The sequence below is a fragment of the Protopterus annectens genome, chromosome 1.part1 (assembly GCF_019279795.1).
Source record: "Protopterus annectens isolate FY-2018-M chromosome 1.part1, PAN1.0, whole genome shotgun sequence".
Classification (NCBI taxonomy): Eukaryota; Metazoa; Chordata; order Ceratodontiformes; family Protopteridae; genus Protopterus; species Protopterus annectens.
Genome location: NC_056726.1, coordinates 1,364,341,787 through 1,364,349,433, shown reverse-complemented (window position 1 = coordinate 1,364,349,433; position 7,647 = coordinate 1,364,341,787).

Below are 7,647 nucleotides of genomic sequence, written 5' to 3'. Positions count from 1 at the left end.
TCAGGCTCATCAGACTGATGGGACGGTAGTTTCTGGGATCCAAGGTGGATCTCCCCTTGTGGAGTGGGATAACTGTAGCTTTGCACCACTCAGTGGGTACGAAACCTGAGGTGAGGCTATGATTAAACATGACACTTAGGTGAGGTGCCAGTTCATATTGTAGTTCATGTAGTACACAGTCCTGGATGTCATCTGGTCCCATGGATGCTGTATTCTTGGCTTTGGAGAGTGCATTTTTTACCTGTGTGGCCATTATTACCGGTGTGAGTCTATGCACTTTAGTTTGCCCAATATAGTCCAACATAAGCATATGCAGTTTTACCAGCATGTGTTGGGTGATAGGTATCGTTATATCCTGGTAAAGATTCAGCAATATATTTACATATATTATGTATGTGTGTACAGCTGAACATAATTATGGTGTACATTCTCAAAATAATGTGCAAAGCTCTAACCAATATATTCTACTTTCAATGTGCTGTTAAGATGGCTCCAGAATTTGTGTTAACCATAATACAATGGTGTAATAATGTCCGTATTCATCTCTGTACTCTAGTGAAATGTTAACATGTGGAGATTTGCTTAATAACACATATCCAAGTTGGGGTTTATATATGTGTTTTATATGTTGCTGAAATATTATTCTATGATATTATGGTATTTTAACACCAAGTTATAAGGTGAGTGTCTCATTCAAGTGGGAGCTAATGGGTTAGGCTTTGCTATAATTCTGCTGTCTGTCTTATAATATGCACAGCATGCTTTCATATTCTAAGTCATGTTAATGTTTTGCTTCTTTGGCCATCAGTCCTGTCTATCTTGTGCAGTTGTGTGGCATGCTGTTATTGAGATCCATAAACATGTTAGCCTATTATTTCTACTACAGTCCCTTAGAATGTTTCAAACTGTGATGTGATTGAACATCAATGTTTTCCATTAGGAATGCAGTCACTCAGTAGTCATATACACTTGCAAAAATATCATTCATCAAGGCCTCGTATAGGAGTTCTGCATGCACACAACCTTGTTTCATGCCATTGATGTCAACAATGTGACAGTTTATCTTATAATTCCATTGTGTTACTCATCCCACTACATTCTTGTCAACCTCTTAGGATAAGAAATCTGGACAAAGCCATAAATAATGGGGAAAAGGCCCAAATATAGGGACAGTTTTTAAATATTGCCCTTACATACTTAGTTGATAGAATAACAGGTTTTGTGTTAGCATGAATTTTGTGAAGGGTATGAAATATGAAACTGAAATGTCTGTCATTATTTTCTGACTTCTGTCTTTAATGACTTGGCAATGTTTTGCCAGAAAATTACTGTTTTCTGAGAAATGACCCAAAAATATAAAAATGAAATCTGGACATTCTGTGAAAATCTGTACAGTTGAGAAGTATGTCCCAATATTGTTATATTAATAACAATGTATCACACATTTGCACATCATTCTACTTGTACAATACACATTGGATATATGTGATTATATTGATGTGTGTGCATTTTGCATTTAATTATATAAAGGATATGAGGCAGATGCCATTGCTCTGTAAAGTTGCCTGCTTTTCTGAATATGGATTACGCACATTTCATACAACTGTATATACTGTTCTTGGGCCTGTTTAGCTAAACTATCACTAGCAATGTCTTGCTGTGTGTGGGTATGTGCATGTCACTCTAGGTGATGTACTGCTATGTTGCATAATTTCTCATTGCACTGTCCTGTTACATATCTGGTACACATGGTAGCACATATAGTAGTGAATGAGTGTCTAAAACAGCTGAACTGCTGTCAGAACATACACCCTCAGCTACAAGACATCATGTGGGTTATTCTTTCATCTTGTCTGTGATGTTGCCAGACCTATTTCACACCCTTTATGTCTTCTATACTGTTGGCACAGCTGTCTTGAACATGTGTTGTTATTATCATTTTAACAAACAATATGGCAAAATGTGTGCTATGTTAGGTTGCATATATTTAACATTGTTGCATCTCATTTGTAACTGGAAACCTGGTGCTTAAGCATAGCTTGTAATATTATCTGGAAAGGTCATAGCTTGTTGATACAATGTGTATGATTTCTGTTTCTGTCATGCTACATGGTCTAGGACCCAAGCTAGTCTACCCAGTCACAGAGAAAGACATCACCGAGCCTGACCTTTGCCACCAAATTCTGACTTCAATGACTGTAGAGGACAACAGTATAATGATGACAATGATGATGATGATGATGATGATGGACCAGGAGCATCTGGGATGATCATTTCAGCTGTTCAATAATTATGACTTCCACCACCTCCACCAGATGACCTTTGGGACCAGATCTGCATATTGTCAGTGTTGTTTTCCAAATACAGATGCAGGGCATGAGGGACACCTTCAAGGACAGTATGAGCCATGAGTGACTTCTTCCAGGAAATCGCAGGGGAGATCATTTGTGATACTTGATCAGATCAAGAAGCAGCCTCTGGACTTTAAGTATTGTCTGCATGTTCCACTGTCAGGCTGCCACTATAGTGTCTCTGTAACTAAGGGTTCTTTCTCTTACATGCACATATTTGTGCACCTTTATCCATGTTGTAGCTATGCTTTCACTATGTACCTTGTGATGTATGCTTCACATTCTGGCTTTTATGTGGCCATGTCATTTATCTATATTATATTATGCTGTCACTTATGCTGATTAAATTATAACCATCCTGTTACAGGGACATACACTGCTGTAATTTATGATGGCATTGCTACAGACAGATGTCTCAGGTTGCCCTGTTGGACCTTGGTTGTCACATTTATGAGCACTGTAGATTGCAGTCTGCCATTGACCACAAAACTGTCATATTGACAGTGTGTTCATGTAACTATATTTACTGGTGATGGTATATGGCATGTGTGGGACATTACAACAGCTAACATTACTGACAATACCCACATGTCCCATAGGTGTCTACAATGCATTTGTATTTTGTGCTATGCTGGCACTGTGGATATCTGTGTAGTATTTGCTGCAGTGGATGGGTATCACAGTCTTAGACAAAGGTGTATAACTCACTCCCATTTATAATCTGTCCATGTGACTAACCAGCATGAGGTCTTTGTGTTCCATGTATTGCTTAGTATATCTGTTTGTAAGGCACATAATCTTAGCATGTATACTCGTGGCTGTGTGGCAGTACATATTTTTCAAGCATGTTTTATAAGTGAAAGCTTGCATTAATTATTTATTAAATATTTTGCTGCCTTAAACTTTCTTGTTCCATATATTTTGCAAGCTAGAAATCATGAGGCTTCTACATGTGTGCTATCTTGACTGGTACTTTCATCTGTCATGCATCTTTGATGTTTTCCAGCTTACTGACATCACCATGACCATCATGCATGACAGCATAACATTGCAATCAATCATCTGAGGAGTGCTTGCTGACAGTTTTGGACATTCCAGTTGTGTGATATGGGTGCATGAAATATATCTCCATTGCATACCTGACAAAGATCTGTGTTGTTCCTGACATGTACTGCCCCCGGGACAACAACTTCATAGGTGTTCTGACCAACTATGGATTTATTATGTTATTTGTTGCAGTGCTGCAGCTTGGCTTTGTGCATAGATGTTTGCCTCTTGAATGTATGCTTGGGGGTTCTATTCTGACCTCTGTTTGTGTGATCCTAGATGTCCATTTGTGGACATGGTCTATCTTGCTGTTGAGTGGGTTACACCTGCACTGCCAACAGTTTACTGAGGAGTGATGTGTGCTGTTTGCACTGTACTACATTGTCCACTTTCCAGGAAAAGCAAAATTTCACCAACCAGAAGAGCAAAAAATTAGCAGCAAAGGATGAAAGCCACAGGTGCAAAATCCAATAAAATACAGTTTATTGGTAAGTGCTTTTGTCAGGTTTAAAATCACCAAACTTCTTCAGACACCATTTTACAAACATGCCCAAACATTTATACCAGTGTCATAACTACCAGCAGCCAATGACATCAAGTTAACATCCTCACATGATTCATTTAAAAATCCAGGAACCTGCAAGTTTAAAAATACATGTTCCTTAAAGAGACATTCACAGCACAATTAATTTTGCATTATATCCATCTACCATTTGAATTTATACATTATATCACGTTTTAGTGATAAAGAATGAAAATCCATCTATCATAGCCTTCTAATTTAAGCAAACTTGAAATGGACACCATGTCACTTAATCCTGGTGGACAACTAGCATTCATTTAAATCTGCCATCATACTTCTTTCTCTTCTAAATATAGCTTCCATGGTCCCCCATGAGCCTCACTTTGTATCTGCTGTAATACTGAAAATTTAAAAGTGTGTTGTGGAAATACCTTTAAGTGTCTATATAAGGCATTGGTTTCCTTGTGTTGTGCTATTTCACAAAAATGCTCATAAATTCTTTGTGACAATTTACATTGTGTTTTGCCCACATAGTATCCATTACATTGCATGCATAAGGCAATATAAACCACTGCCTAAGAATAGCAGCTATATTTGCCCTTTATTTTTATATTCTTGTCCATTACCTTAATGCTGGACCCAACAAAAATATGTTGGCATTGATGGCACATACCACATGGTTCCAGCTGACAGGTCAATGTCCTGGTATCAATACATTTCCTTTCCAAAATATTTTTATATTACTACCCCTTCAATATACTATCTTAGGGGTTGGTCCAAAGGTGTCCAGCATATATAAGTCCCCATCTATAATACTAATGTAAAGATTCATGGCACTTTTTGTCAACGTGCAACAGTTTAAAACATATATATGATGGACAAGACCATAAAAATAAAGGGCAAATATAGCTGCTATTCTCAGGCAGTGGTGTATATTGCTCCCTGCATACAATGTAATGGATACTATGTGGGCAAAACACAACGTAAATTGTCACAAAGAATTTATGAGCATTTTTATGAAATAGCACAACACAAGGAAATCAATGCCTTATATAGACACTTAAAGGTATTTCCCCAACATACTTTTAAATTTGTGGTATTACAGCAGATACAAAGTGAAGCTCGTGGGGGACCATGGAAGCTCTATTTAGAAGAAAAAGAGGTATGATGGCAGATTTATCTGAATGCTAGTTGACCGCCAGGATTAAATGACATGTTGTCCATTTCTAGTTTGCTTAAATTAAAAGCCTATGATAGATAGAATTACATTCTTTATCACTAGAACATGTTGTAATGCATAAATTCAAATGGTAGATGGATATAATGCAACATTAATTGTGCTGTGAATGTCTCTTCAAGGAACATGTATTCTTAAACTTGCAGGATCCTGAATTTTTAAATTAATCATGTGGGGGTGTTTACATGATGTCATTGGCTGCTGTTAGTTATCATACTGGTATAAATGTTTGGGCATGTTTGTAAAATGGTGTCTGAAGAAGTTTGGTGATTTTAAACCTGACGAAAGCACTTACCAATAAAAGGTATTTTATTGTATTTTGCACCTGTGGTTTTCATCCTTTGCTGCTATTTTTTTCCTCTTCACATTGTCCACTTTCCCAGTTAGTGCTCCATGTCACATGGCTACCATTTGTCCTTCTCCTTCTCATTTTGACCTGACTGTCAGTTTACAACCTCACAGTACTGCTTTTGTGCATTGATACATAATATATTATTGTGGTGAACCAAGGTTGGCTTGAATCCATACCTCTCAACTGTCCAGATTTTTGCCTCATATTTTTGGTCTGTTCCTCACAAAAGTTATGGTTTTCTGGCAAATCACTGGGATTATCTAAGGACTGAAGTCACAAAACAATGACATACATTTGAGTTTCAGTCGTCAAATCCTTCAGAAAATGTATGTTAAAACAAACTCTGTTACTCTATCAACTCCCTAAGTTTATAAGAACAATATTTAAAATATGTCCCTATTTTTGGGCCTTAGTTCCCCCATTTTGTCTGGCTTTGTCTAGATTTCTTGCACTAAGACGTTGAAAGGTATGCTTGAATCCCTACCCAATCCATTCACTTCCCATGACCCATGTTATGCTGTGCATATGTATGTTGTCTGTGTACCTTAGCTGCCCTTTCTGTGTATTGCTTACCTTTGTATTTGATGTGGTGTGCTATTTGTTTTTTGTTTTTACCCACCCCTTCCCTTCCTTCATTTTCCAAAACTTTTCCAATCCTTCCTTTCTCCAAAGCCTACTCCCATAAAAAAATTACCCATATCCCTCTGACTCTTGGTTTGTCCTTCATATTTACTCACCACTCTTGAGTGCCCCTCTTTGTAACCCTCACCTTCCGTTTGCTTTTCTATCGCCCTATTTGCTAAGGAGTGTGCGATATTTGTGTCTCCCTCACATGTCCCACACCCTTCTTTAGTTAGCTATTGTTAGTGCTAATGCTGTAGCTGTGTACGGCACTTCAGTGAAATTAATATTTTTAGATATTTCTTTTGCAGATTATGATGTATTCTACAAATATATATGTGGTAATATTTCATGTTTACCTGTTGCATTTTACAACAGAATCTATAATATGTTGTGGATGTTTGTAGTATAGCACGGGTATTCCTGATATTCCTTTATGATCGATCACTTCTTTGCTACATGGGGCAGCCATGGTGGTGCAGCAGTTAGCCTTGCCATCTCACAGCAAGAGGTTCTCTGGTTTGATTCTCGGCTGTGTTTCCTTCTTTGCGGAGTCTGCATGTCCTCCCTGTGGTCGCGTGGGTTTCCTCCAGGTGATCCAGATTACTCCCACATTACAAAGACATGCAATAGGTGGACTGGACACTCTAAATTGGCTGTAGGTATGAGTGTGTGTGTGAGTGAGTGGTGTGAATGGGCTGCCATGGTAGGGCTGGCCACCTAGTGGTGTGAACCTTGGCTTGTGATGATTGTCACTGTTGAGGTGACACCCTGACCCTGTGTGCAAAATGGGAAAAGGGAGTTGAGGATGGATGGATTTCTTTGCTACATCTCAGGGACAAGAACATTTGGTTTTATGTACATGTCATACACATGCCTTGTGAATGTGACCATATCTACTTAAGGACATTTCTTGTTAGGTATATGGTTTCCGATCATGCATGACTTTGTGCTGATACTGGCTGCCTGTTCTAGGTGCATTACATTGAAGTAGTATTCTCACACTACGTATATGGTTTTCTGCAAATCTTTCACTGAACTCGACACACTGAGATGACTTCCATGAATCTTTTGGAATCTGACCTTTGAAGTCAGCATAATGCTTCCACTTACTACTTCTGCTTACCGAAGGCTCAAGCATTAGCTTTATCACATTACTCACAGCCCAGTCTGCTTACTACTTTTACAGTATTACATACCTAGAATGTGGTAGGTATGAATGAAAGATCAGGGAATTATGACAGGCAAAAGCAGGATGTTATAAAGGGAAAATAAAAGGGCTAAAGGTGAAAAAGTAAGGATGGTTGTTTTTCTGCCATCAAAGAGTGTATAACTTTTTCAAACAATTGAAATATTCTCTTTCTTGTTCATATCATTGGTAATTCAACTAAAATAAGTTTCTTCTTTCCTGAACATTTAGATTAATTGATTAAAGAACAGTAGTCAAAGTGAATTTAAGACAGTATACAACTGAGATTTTTTTCACCGATCACTTTTGAAATATTAACAGAGGCAC